Source organism: Lissotriton helveticus, chromosome 2_2 (assembly GCF_964261635.1).
Source record: "Lissotriton helveticus chromosome 2_2, aLisHel1.1, whole genome shotgun sequence".
NCBI classification, from domain to species: Eukaryota; Metazoa; Chordata; class Amphibia; order Caudata; family Salamandridae; genus Lissotriton; species Lissotriton helveticus.
In genome coordinates this window covers 294513129-294527214 of record NC_136060.1, presented here as the reverse complement: position 1 = coordinate 294527214, position 14086 = coordinate 294513129, and the positions used below count along the sequence as shown (strand labels likewise).

General features: G+C 44.5%; 1 long non-coding RNA gene across 2 annotated transcripts in view; it reads left to right on the top strand.

Annotated features, from left to right (window-relative positions):
* Positions 1–351: 351 nt before the first annotated feature.
* The window catches only part of LOC144821801 (uncharacterized), a 340482-nt gene continuing 326747 nt past the window's right edge, over positions 352–14086 (top strand). The window contains exons 1-2 of one of the 2 annotated variants that reach the window (XR_013608448.1): positions 375–463; positions 1450–1501. This is a non-coding gene — a long non-coding RNA (uncharacterized LOC144821801). Of the gene's footprint in view, positions 464–1449; positions 1502–14086 lie in introns of both variants that reach the window. The other variant, XR_013608449.1, reaches the window with a different exon arrangement.

The window sequence follows — 14086 nt, the reverse complement described above, 5'->3', positions numbered from 1 at the left end:
CACACATTGTAGGTACATTCTCTCACGCAGTCCTCGATGGTTCCTCTGTGAATATCTAGAGCTAAGTACTGCAGGCTCTTACAGGGGAATCTTCCGGACTGGAGGCAGCCTACATAGCCACTTTTCGGCCACGGCAATGACCATTCAATCATGGCCGCCACAATCACTGTGGATTGACAGTGACCCCTGGAGTCCCGAGCCGCTAGTCGCGCATGCGCAACGCACACACGGCTGAACACTGCCCATCCTAACATGGCCGCCGCGTCCATTCAGAGGCTCGGGCTACCAATACGCCCGTGGATGATGCGCACCAATCAACTACCACCGTTGGTTTGGTGACGCACACGAAAGCGCCTTTGTAAGCACAGCAAACACCGAGACGAGGCACCAGTCGCTCCGCACCCTGACCAGGTGCCGCGAGCGTGAGGGGTAGGTGTCTCTGGCCGCTGGCGCATGGACTAAGGTAAGCTCGTGGACTCCGTCACTTTTCATTTCCCCAGCTCTCCACCCCAGCGCTACGCAAAACAAACCCCCCCCTTTCCTCTCCCTTTCCCCCCCCCCCCTCCCCTTCCCGTGACTCTTTTCATATGAGTAAATTGCTACCCGCTGCCCGGCACACCACGCAATGGGAGTCCTACCCATAGCCCTCGTCAGACTAAACCGCCAGCCTCACCAGGAGACCGATCCACCAATACACTGGTGGAGGGAGGAGGACACTGGTGCTAGCAAGCAGCAGCTCGGTAGTACTACACCGACACGATAGAGCCTTCATCACAATGGCTCTGGTCCCTCCGGTTACCTCTACTTTTACCGCTACCTCTCCTGTTTACCTTACCTATACCCTAGCAGTTACTTGAAACTCTGCATTCATTAAACGGGTAATGCCCCTTTAGGAGTGACCTTTTCTCCCCTGCATTCGCGCTAATGTCCTTACTAAGTTGTCCCCTCACCTTGCGAGTACCTGAGAAACATAGCGTCAGTCACTTCTGACTAAACACCTTATCTCTTACTACACATGCCTTGCATTCCAACCACATCCCTGCCGTTTTACCATTCACAGGCATCACCACCAGACAGCGCTGGCCTCACGGGAGCAGACTGCGAGGCCCTTTCTAATCCTTCTTAGGGTAAGGAATCGCTGCTTTGTTCCCCTGTGCGTCCACTGGACCACGGTGTTGCATGGAAGGACTAGACTAATTCGCTATGTATTCTGTAATCCCTGAGATCTCCAGTGAGAGATTAGAATTGTACCACCAAATTAACTGATTATGAATAATCTGTGTGTCTGTATCTCCTGCACGCTTCATCCACCCTCTATCTTTTAATGTGGAGAGTAATATATTACAGAGTGACCTTGTACAGTATACCAAAGTACGATTATTTCACCAAGACATACTTACAATGGTTTTTGTCCTTTTTGCTTTTAATCTATATTTCCTCACCCTATAGGTCGCCTAATTAGAGCAGGACCTCCGGCCCCCTACTCAACCGACCCAGTGAGGTTGTATTTGTACTGTGTTTTATTTTTCTTGTTGTATTTTCTAGCACCTTTTTCACGTGTAGTACTGTTTTGGTCCTGACGAATCGCCGGATGGCGAGAAACATGTTGACCATACCAGGGGGTAGAGCTAGGTTCTGATACACCACACAGTGCCTCGCTCCCCTCTCACCCCCTTTTAATCAGGGAAGCAGCCACACCAATAAATTCTATTGTGAACTGGTTACCCTTTTTATCACTCACTTTTTCTACACCGACTACACTACCATCTCCCTGACTCGCACACACCGCTGGCAAGGAATAAAAGAACTCCGCCAAAAGGGTGCCTGCTGGCACCCCGTCAGACATTGCAGCGCCGGTCTGACGAGGAGCAGTGAGCCAATGATGACACTGGACACCCTACGGTCTGGGCGTGTTCCACACCTAAATGCCTTGGGTGTGTGAGGCTCTCTAATTCCGACAGAGGAACCTCTTGGTTCCTTGATGGTCTACTCTGTATTCATCTCTCCTCTGTAGCTAAACCTCTTTCCCTGGGGAACTTTGTACCCTGTTGCGCGCGCTTAACTATTAAACAACATGTTTCTTTCCTAGACTAGCCCACCTGGGTGTATATGTTCTCAGGGAGTACTGAATAGCCAGAACACTGTTACAGGCTTTTCTTGTTGATGATATGCCACTCACTGTAATGGACATGCCTATGTTGGACCTTGCCACACTGCACTGTGTATCTGCATGGAACTTCTGTCTTGTATTTTACTGTTGCATTGCAATTACCTTAATAAAACTTAAATACATTTAAAAAAAAAAAACTATTAAACAACATGTGGAATACAATCAAGACAAAATTTACCTGCCTGTGAACAAATTCCAATGTGCCAATAGTCACTGATATGAGTACTGCATACATGAAACACTGGACTTCCAAAATATGATCTTCAAAAACATTAAATGCGGAAAAAAACAACTTAATTTAATAAATATAATTTTGCAATTTATATAGAAACACAATAAATAGTACACCAAAAAGTTATATGAATCCCAGTGCATCATACATCCCAAACACACATTTGTTCAACCAAACAGAAGCATACCCACACATACTCATACGTCCTGCAAAATAAGGGTTCAACATTTACAAAATAACAATATATACATGGAAGCAAATCCACCCACAAATTGAGACAAAAATAATTCTGGGTGATCCACAGAGATGGAATAACTTGGATCAATTACAAAATTAACATTTGAGAAGGAAATCCATAGATGTTACAATTCATATTTAGAATCCCATTATTTTTCAGTATACTGATAATTGTAGAGGGGGAGACAAGAAATAACAAGTAGACAAGAAAAACTCCAGCGCTGATGCGCGTTTCAGTGCATGACCCAGATATGGGTCTCACCTTTTCAGGTCGCAATAATCGGGTACAAACAAGAGAGGACGCACCTGGTACAAATACCAAGAGGGATGGCAACAATGAGTGATGAGTGGGGTTGTGGCCCGCGCCAATTATGATGAAGGGGTCAGATCCCTGAGTCGGGAAAGTATAAAATCCCAAACAGGACCCCAGATAGCACACTAGAGAGTCTGAGAATAAAATTATCCCTAATAAGGGCCACAGGTCCTCTCCAGGATAAGACCCAGGATTAGCAAAACAAATTGTCCATGATTGAAGTAACTGATTGACCTGGGATCAGCAAAAACAACTTATTTAGGTTCCTATCCAGGGTGTCCGAATAGTACGGGAATAAAGAGGGATAACGGCAAGATCCCAACAGGACGGAATAAACGACATGTTATACAACAAGTGGTGCTTTTTTCTTTTATGCTTCCTGAGCGATGTATTAGGAATTATAAAAAGGGATAAAACTTGTTTAAAAACAACCTTGTGAATCGTAGCTATTTGATGATATGCGCGTTCACAGGCCTCTTCAATCTTCATAAATGCTGCATTAAGGTTGTTATGAATCGCGCCCAAAATTTGTGGAGGAGCAGCAATCTGGGGCCATTTCAAGTTGCGTTTATCGCCTGTGAGGACAGCCTCTCTGGTATTAGCGGATGGTTCGCATTCAAATTAATGGATTCACAGAAAGACGTGAATGTTGCTGATAGATGATTATGGTCACAATCTGTTCTTTCTGTAACTATCTGTCAATGACTGTTGGCCACAGCCTCAAATTGATCAAGATGTAATCTATATGGCTTGTATGAGATGGTTTCTGTATGGGCACCTTTACTATCAGATTTAACCAGGTCATTAAGTGCTCTCAAGCCATGCTCAATAGTTAGTGCCTTTAAATAGACTGCAGAACAAGCCCAGGTACGAATCGATGGAATCTCGAGGATTGGAACTGTTGTATTCTGTTCCAAAGGCAACATACTCCCAGCAACAAGTGCCCTCAGGATGCTTTCTCGTCTGGGTTCTGGATTGTGGAACGGCAGCAAAGGAGGCAAACAGTTGCTGATGGAGGGGGACCGGGGATCTCTAGGGTTGTATGTCGGGGACACATCTACTTAATCATAGTCAGCAGCTTACATCAGTGATGTGTGAGAAATCTTCCTGCGATTGTGGCGAGGCCAACGTTGCGCCTCACCAGGGCATTGTGGGAACAGGAAATGGGAGCTGTTCCTGTTCCTGTTCCGGCGAGCACCCGAGCAGTGTGGGATACCTAGTATGAGATCGGCATCCAGTTCCTATGTGATCTCCACACTTTGTGAGAATTTGTGAGAAGCGAGTGCTGGTTCTTCCAGTGTCATACAGTGCTGACAGGCACAGCGAAGGTGCGGGGTGCATTGTCTGTCGTTTGTTCCTGGTCTCAAACCATGCACAAAGAGCGGTGAGAGAAGGTGTGAGTAAGACTTGGCTGGACTTCAGGAGTGGCATTTCTTATTATTTATGGATGACAACTGTGGCTACTTTATTGGTTGTATTCTGTTATTTTGAAATATTTACTGCTATATGTATTGACTGTGTGAGGGTTATCTGGGAGTGTATATTATTTTTACAAAGAAAATTGTTTGGTTCAGAAACAGGGCAGTATTATTTACATATGATAAGTGGGTGCACATTGTGTGGAACCTCCTGTGATTCTGGGCAAATCACTTAATCTCCCCGTGCCTAAAATGAATGCGTGTCCTCATGTAACGTAACTGGTGCTATGTAAAGCGTTCTGATACCTGATTCAGTTCGGGTCTAGTTCGCGCTATGTAAAACTCTGCAAAAAAAATAAATAAATAATAAAATAGTTTGGGAATTCAAGAGATAGAATTATGGATACCACTTCAGTCTCTGCACCACCCACATTTTTACAAAAGCCTGGTTTACCAACTATGGTGTGGGAGGATTGGCATGATTCTTTTGAGATCTACTTAGAAGTGAAAAGGGGGTAAAACCTTTGTAGTAGCACGTAAAGTAGTCTTGCTGAAACATAATTTAAGGTGTAGAAGGGAGGAGGGTATTATAAACGCTGCCAAGGCCCTTACGCGCCTCATCCACGAATCAAGAAGGTAAGGAAGGGTCTGACCCATAAACAATGGTAGATGAGTATGTAGAAGTCATGAACGCCTTGGATGATAGTTATGGAAAAAAACAGCATTGTTGTAGAAAAACACCGGTGTTTCTCTAGGGCACAGTTACAAGCAAGACTGTGGAACAATACATAGCTGTGCTAAAGACCCTAGCTGCCACATGCAAATTCAAGGAGTTACACATGGAGATAATCAGGGATCAGCTTATTAATAGGATGTACAACAGCAAGATTCAGGAGAGGCTGTTAGAATTGAAGGATCCATCACTACAAAAGAACATCGATATCGCCAGGCGGTTGGAGAATACTCCTATGCATGTCAATGAACTCAGTAGTGATCAAGGAAGGGATAAACAGGATTCAGGCAGGGTCAATGTACTTTATAAAATAAAAAAGGACTTAGAAGACCTAGAAAAAGTGCAGACCAAGACCTTCGAAGGGAGGGCGATCAGTAATAACAAAAACAGAACAATGTGTTACAGATGTGGTAGTGTTAGGCATACAACGGAGGCAGATAGCTGTCCTGCTGCCAAGGTCAAGTGCTATAAATGTAGAAAAATGGGTCATTTCTCCAGGATGTGCAAGAGGGATGATAAGGCAAATTGGAGCAAGTCAGTAAATACTGTGAATGTTCATGAAAACGATGAAGGCGATGGTGATGATGTGGAGGTATTGGTAATTTGTGGGAAAACTGTCACTAATATATATGATGGTTATCATCCTACCACATGCACATTAAAAATCAATGGTAGCGATGTGTCTGTGTGGGAATATTCGTGTTCCCAGTTCACTATAATTAACAGGGGTGTATGGGAAAATGTAGGCATGGACAAATTACATCCTCCTGGTTTAGCAACTGGTTCCGCGATATTCAAAGGCTCAAGTCCAATGTTTTGAAAGGCATCCAAAATATGAAGGTATTCCAAGATGACATCTTAGTGTGGAGAGCGGATGTAGATAGGCACAATGCTGAGTTGGATTAAGTTTTGAAAAGGTTGCAAGATGCAGGACTAACAGTAAGTGCTGATAATCACAATTTTGGCATCTTGCAGGTTGACTATTTAGGACACACATTGTCGAGAGAGGGTGTCATGCCAAAGAAAAAATTGATGGATGCGATAGAGAATGCACCATTGCCGAAGGACAAGGAACAATTGCTCTCCTTCTTAGGATTAGCTGAATATTATTCCAAGTTCGTTCCCCATTTTGCTGACAAAGTGCACAGTTTAAGAGTCCTAATGAAGAAAGGTGTTTATTTTGTGTGGTCCTATGAGTGTCAGCAAGCATTTTAAGGGATAAAGGCTGACCTTGTAAGAGCTGTGATCCTTAAAACTTTTGATCCACATGACAAAACCATTGTGGTGGTTAATGCAAGTGTGTATGGGTTAGATGCAGTGTTGATGCATGGAAAGGATGGTTGCAAGCGTATTGTGGCATTTTCTTCATTTACACTCAAGGGGACAGAAAGCACTTATTCTGTTATTGAGAAGGTGGCGTTAGCGTGTCGGTTGTGAGTCAACTATTGTTACATGGCCTATGGAGACCTTGTCGTCTTCCCTAAGTGAGCATGAACACACTGCAAACTGTCCGCTGCTTTGCACACGTTACCATATGAGTTTATTTTGCAAATGCTTCTTTTGCCGTTTTCACATGAGAAGCTACCGCTGTGTTCACACTCTGCAGGTTCCTGGGATTTAGTCTCAACATTGTGAGCAAGGTCGATCAACAATGCCCCTTGTTATTCTGTTCTGGTCAGGTCCTAGCATCTAGACAAAACATACAGAGGCAACTGTTGTTTTGTAATACGTCCTTTAGTCTTATTGGAATACACGAATAGGTAGCACACAATTGGAGTGATACATTTCCAGGGAGAAGAGTGAGACAGCATCTATAATGTAGATCTACCATCTATAGACTGAGGTATGGGGTATGCAGACAATGCCCAGAAATCTTCTAATATATAATCATTCTGCTTCTATATAAGGGGAGGGAGATTAGGCTACACTGTATTTTCATAATGACAGCTCATTTAATGATTTACGGACTACTTGCTATGCTGACCGTATTTGTGTTAGGCATTTTCCTGCTTATTGTGGCACGTATACTGCATATTAGAGCACCTTATTTAAAATAAATATTTTAAACTTGTTTGTGTCTCTGTCAGATCTTATTGTGGACAAGTACAAGAGTGTGAGCAAAATGCTGTATCTTGCAACCGTGATTCCTGAGAGAGTCGGGAGTGTTGTGTTCTGGGGTGTCTAATCCTTTGTTTCTCTGTGAGTGAGTAGGAGAGCAATTGAGACACTATAGCTAGTCGGTCCTGGGCTCATGCGTACTAAGGTGGTAGGATGACTCAGTCCCTATGCACTAAGGTCCCATAATCCTACGCATAATTCTGTGTTTGTGCAGAATCACTGCAACATGGCCCCACCAACGTTTGGTCTGGTACTTATATATGGGACCCCTGAGTGCTTGTCCACGATACCCTCTCACCGGCTCCAAGAGACATATGTAGTCGGGGAGCTTTGCCTACTCATTTGTGGGTACACCTATTTCAGTAGGGTTTTCAAGCTAAAAGTTTAAAAGGTTTATAGACCCCATTTTGCATCACCATTGTATTGACTTTTTTTTGCTTTTACATGGCACAACTGGTCGCTATTCCGGCACAATGCTGGGCGACGGTTACAAATTATCTGACTCAGCACGGGGTACCAAATGCAGGCGCTACTTTTATTTTCGTGGTTGAAGCGGATCCAGCATACAGCTTCAAGGTGTTTTATTCTTGGGCTACATTTTCCGCAATTAACTCTTGTTAGACCTGGCACCATTGGCATGGGTTCACTTCCCTTTTTGCTGTTGCCTCATGTGTTTTTGCTGGTGTTAGATGCTTTGGGCACTGTGCCACTGCTGTCCAGTGCCACAGTGCAAGGGCTCCCTACTGCAAATTGATGTATTGATTAGTGGTTCCCTGATTGGATATTTGGTTTACTTGTCAGACCCTAGTACAGTGCACTGAGTGTGCCCAGGATGTGTAAATCCAAATGCTGCTAGTGGGTTTGCAGCACTGATTGTGCCACCCACAGAAGCGGCCTTGTAAAATGTGTCTAAGGTCTGCCATTGCAGAGCCTGCGTGCAGTCTGGTACTGTCATGCTGACTGGGCAAGTGCACCCACTTGCCAGTCCCTAAACTTTCCCTTTTTTTCATATTAGTCACCCCTATGGTAGGCCCAAGGGCAGGGTGCATTGTAAGTATAGGGTAGGACGAAGACGAAACCTCTGCTGAGGAGAAAGAACCTGAGGAAACTGAGGAGAGACTATTCCCAAGCTGAAGTGCTGCTTGGGGGATTGGCCTGCAGTGGGTGCTTGACAGCTAAAGAGAGGAGAAAGAACTTTGTGGACTTTTCTTTCAACATGTGCAAAGATCTGCAAGGGCTTGGAAGAGAGCTTGCCCCCTGACCGAAGTCCCAGGACCAGTGGACTTCACCAGCCTTTGTGAATTGCTGCTGGAAACAAGTGGCTACAGAGGCAGGGAGCTGTGACCGACTCTCGCGCCCAGCCCGGTGTCCTGTAGGCACCGCATCAAGCAACGTCCACCTCATACAACATAAGCTCTGCGCTCACCGACTCCGTCCTGACGCCGTCACCGAGCCATAGCCTGCACCGTGACTGGTAGACACCACGACGTGCAACGCCTCGCTACACCGAATCGAACTGGTCTGACCGACGCGGTCACTGCTGCTGACTTCGAGTCCTGTGACCGCACCTCCTTGCACGCTTTGCGACACACCGCCCGACCCGCACCGCTGTCCGGACTGATCGATGCCAGCTCCGGAACTCCAGCTCGTTCCCCGCACCGCAAGCTGCATGCACTGCATCGAAGCACCGTCTCGCCCTGCAATGCAAGCCTTGGATCCACCGACTCTGTCAACGGGCCACTGCCTGCACCGCATCGAGGGACAACGCATCCTGCAACGCTTCCTTTGTGAACTGCGACGATCACCGGAACCGGCTCGCAAATCCGTGCCGGCCGCCCCAAGTAAAAGGTACTGTGACTGAGTCTGTCGACATTTGAGTGGGCCCGTACCGACGCGGTCCGCTGGATTTGCTAGACTCTGTTATTACCAACAACGCTGTAGCCCGTCCGGGCTACCGACTTGCACAGAACCTTGATTTAAGCCTTTTTTTACAAGAACTCTTGAAATCTAATAGTACTGTGGATTCTTTTTGTCGTTTATTGTTCTTGTGGTAACTCTATATAAAATATACTTATTTTTGATATAATGCTTGTGTGGTGTCCATTTGTAGTGTTGTCACTGGGTTACTGTATGTGGTCACAAATGCTTAACTTACAACACCTCTGAAATAAAGCCTTGCTGCTCGTGCCAAGCTACCACGGAGGTGAGCAGGGGTTATTTTAGGAGTGTAATCCCCCTTACTCTGACTAGAGGAGAGGGTCCCTATTTGTCACAAGTACCTACCTGTGCCAACTAGAGACCCCCAATTCTAACAACGCTAGTGATTATATTTTTCATACTTACACAGCTGCTGCTCCTCCAGCAGTGTATCGTCCTTATGCGATGATTGAACTTCTGTTGACGTCCTGGGAGCACGCTATTTGGTTTCATGGCGCCCTTTCTCATACAGTCTCTTTTGTTCGAATGGGCCCCTTGTTTATTGATGGGGCTACTTGGCCTGTTTTGGATGGCTTTACACCACATCCCAATTATCTCAATGTTACTATCACGAAGCTACGTCGGCTATATACACAATTAGTTTATCTTCATAGACGAGTCATACTGTTTATGCCTTGTGCACTTCAGACATCTCCGGCTGGAGCTGCTCCTATGACACCAGGTCAGGGTGGAGGACTTGTGATTAGTCCCGTCATAATTAACTCTGTGATAGGAAAATGTCCCCAGAATCGTGAGGACTTTCTACAGAGTGGTCTGATTCCTCCTTTAGCGGACTGCAACACCTGGGGGGATGGTGTTTGCTTCAGTGTATACACTGTGCTTTGGCACCCCCTCAAAGGGCACTCTGCTGAGCATTCTAAAACGCGTACAGGATGAGCACGGGGCTTATCCAGCCCAGGATGTGGGGATGAAGTTAGTGGGCATGTTCCCTATTGTCACTGATATGATCCTGGTCAATATTAAGGGTGAAGCAGTTTGCTTACAGATGCGCCAACGCATAGCGGTGGTGGCAAGGCTGATCGGGAGCAGCAGCTGCCGATTATTATGCGGATATGTATACTTTCTTAGGACGCAATAGTTTGGGGGTACGACACAAGGAGGGTCATCCAGTCTTTTCAAAGAAGACATGGAATAAGAATGTGCGACAGCAACAACAATAGAAGCCTATTTCTCGCGCTGGTTCACCTCCACCTGACGCTTCTGAACGTAGATATGATTTACATGACCTCACTAAAATTAAGAAACCAGAGAGGTTCCAAGTCCCTGATCCTTGTTCGCCTCATTCCTTTCAGGAATCGTCGGATCAACAATTCGGCTATTGATTATTTTCTTTGCCCGAAAATCTTTTGACTGCAGTACAGATGGCGATTCTGAAGGAACTTTCTCTGGCTCAGGGTAAACGCATTTTTATGGTTTCACCGGTGCCAGCCTTAGAGACTGTCATGAAGGCGAGTGTACCCAATTCTAAAGCTCTGCATCCTTGTTGGATACAGTGGGCTAGTTCAATGACATTGGCTGATGTCAATTTTGTCTTTGACCCTTCTTCGCGAACACAAGAGTTTTTACAATATCAACATGTTCGTCCTTCTCCACCGCTCTTAAGGAACATTTGCCACTCACACATTTTATCTATACATTGGGCCATCAGCGTGAGGGAGCACACGCAGTTGGGAATTCATTGGATGATGAGGCCGCCAATTCCGCAGTAGCCACATGCTCTATAGCAGCTGTCACTAGGTCTATGACTAAAATTGATATTGAAATTTTGGAGAATGTTGCTGCAATGAAGGAGAGAATACAGCTTTCCCAGAGATTCCCTTCTCATTACACCTATCACTTAACACCTGATCAGATTCCATTTGTAACTATTCCATCAGTTGGTGATCGTTTGATTCCCAACGAGAACCGCAGGCTTTCATTGATTGTGGCTGCCATGAAGGCATGGCTTTCTGCACATGCGGGAGTGTCAGCGACAGTTTCTGGTGGCGTGGCTTATACCAGCAAACACGCAAATATGTCATTTCCTGTGACATTTGTCAACAGATTAAACCTTCTACTGTCTCATGTCCACCATATACTCAACTTTTCCTCTCACATCAACCGTTTGGTTGTATTTATCTTGATCACTACAGTCCTTTGAAAGCTAATGCTTTCAAATATATTTTGCTTACAGTGGATTTGTGCCCTAGGTTCATTTGGGTTTGGCTGCAACACAGTGCTGACGCTCGTACTGTTATAAAACATATGAGTGTCTTTCTTTCTTTCTTTCTTTATTCAGTGTTTTCTATAGCACGGACATGACCCAATTCTGGATGTCAGAGCGCTTTACAATCCAACAGCAATCAGTTTTCTTCAATGTTTACAAATTTACAAATAATATACATATTAAGTATTACTAGGCATCAAGTCAGGTTACAGTAGTACAAGTCATGACATACTTGCATATAAAATGTAATACCATTCCTAAAGACAACGAGGAGTCAGCAACTGTATAAGCAGTTCCAAGCCTAGTCCAATATCCATGTGGATTGATGGAAGTACCTTACATTATCCATCGTCCCTGAATCTTATGAATGGACTTGAGGTATCCAAACAGGGCTGATTGTGGCCCATAGGTAAGTTTCAATGAAAGGCCATTGACTTGTGCTATCCCCGGAGTCATTGCTCTGAGATTAGCAGTACTGTCATCCTGTTTACCTTCCCTACTAGCACAGCTGAATGTAGAATAATCAAGAATGACTGAAAGTCTCAAAAGGAGCCAAGATTAGACCGCAGTTAGTTTAGGGAGGAATTGAATTGCGAGACAGAGGTGATTCCTCTGATATTCGGTGAAAGCGCAATCCAAATTCACGGTGCAGCTCCCGATAATGCTCTATCATAAGTTCTCTTCTTACGGAAGAATGCTGGTTTCAGTAAGAAATCCGCAGACCCCCTCGAAGATCTAATGCCTCTGGAAATCGTAATTTTCTGGGCAAGGTAAAGTGGGGTTTTGTAGTGTAGAGCTTTGTGGGTAATACACACCATCTTTAGCTTAATTCTTGCCTCATATGGTAGCCATTTGAGCGCTTTCAGATGTGGAGTGATGTGGTCAAATTTTCTTATACCCGTTAATAGTCTAGCTGCAGCATTGAGGCAAGATTTTAGTGGAGCTGTTGAAATCTTAAGAAGCCCTGCTAGAGTTGAGCATCTATACTCAATCCTTGAGATAACCAAAGCTTGGACTGCTGTTTTAAGGTCAGCAGTGTCGATGAGCGGTTTCAATTTTCTGCGATAGCTCAGATTGAACGGGCATTTTTTGCCATAGTGTTGAGGTGTGCTTGCATGTTTGAATCCTTATCCAATGTGATTCCAAGAGACTTGGTAGAATCAACTAGGATCAGAGTACCGTTTAGGGCTGTGATCAATGTGGACCATTCTTTGATCATCGTGGAGGATTTAGGAGGGGAGAGCAGAAGGAATTCTGTTTTCTGCCAGTTGAGTTTATGATGATTGCTAGATAGTCAGTGAACGGTCTTTTGTAGTGCTTGGTTCATTATGTTGATCTCTTCCAGGAATGTTATCTTCATATACAGATGAGTGTCGTCTGCATACATGTGGAAGGAGATACTAGCCTGCAGCAGTACTTCAGTGAGTGGCTCAATGTAGGGAGATAAACATTGTGCAATGTTACAGGATGCTGCAGTCCTGATTCTGGTTTCTGGCTGGCTTCCTAAAGTTGGTGATCTGGTCTGAGAGAAGGTGGAAAACAAGAAAGAACTTGGTCCATCGTACCGTGCACCAGTCTCAGTCCTAGGTTTAAAAGGCACTCGTACTGTGATCTTACCTCCGCTACCTGGTCGTAAGGGGTATCAATTAATTTCCATTCAAATGTCAAGTTGCACCATATGGCGGATACTCAATATTATGCCTACAAGAATTCCGCGTCGAGATGTTTCACTTCAGATGAATTCTGTTTCCCCGAATTCTCGCCAACTACTGAAAGCGAAAATTGAGTCTTCAATTGGTTTAATGTCTGTGTTGTCTTCTACATCTACAACTGTGGATAACGAGTATGCTTCCCCACTAGTTGAAGTTATAGTTGATGTTCCTGACAATACAATTCATTCACCTTCCAATGAAGAGCAGCCCCCATTGTTTTAGCTCGGTTCCAGTGGTTATTATATGGACATAGGTAACTTTTCTTCAGATATATCTTCGCTGTCTTCGTCTATAGCGGTGCCTCCTACACAGGTTTGTGTTTTCTTCTCCTTGTTAAAAAAATGTACCTGGTCCTGTCATGGACATACGTCTGGATGGGGTTGTCAATGGTGTTCCTCTTCATGTATATTGGCTTTGTGACTGTCTTTCTCCTTTTGATTAATGGCAACTACTTACCTGAACGCTCTGCTATAGACTTGGTTGACGGAGTTCTGGCCCCTCATACTTCATCTCATAAAATGAAAAAAGATCAGGCCCTAGTTAACATTTCAGCTTTCCCAATCGCTGATTGCATAATTTGGGATAAAGTGCCATTTGATGTATATCGTGCTACGGAGACCATGCAAATTCCATACATATTCCGAGTTTCTTTGTGTGATGTTGTTTTACCTGACTGGGATGTAAACGCTGTTTACTCATTGTTTTCTGATTTGCAGTATTACACTGTATTTGATACTGAAGACCTGCATTGAAGTCCACAAATTATGCAGATTTATTTTACTGCCAACATTATGGCCATCATTTGTTGCATAAAATCAGTACTCAAAGACCACAGATTAATTACACGCAGTGGGAATATTGCCCAATGCCATTTAAGGGAAGTTCAATAACACAGAAAAGAAAATGTGCATATTTTTCTGGTTACAATCTAGCGGACCCTGTGTCTTAT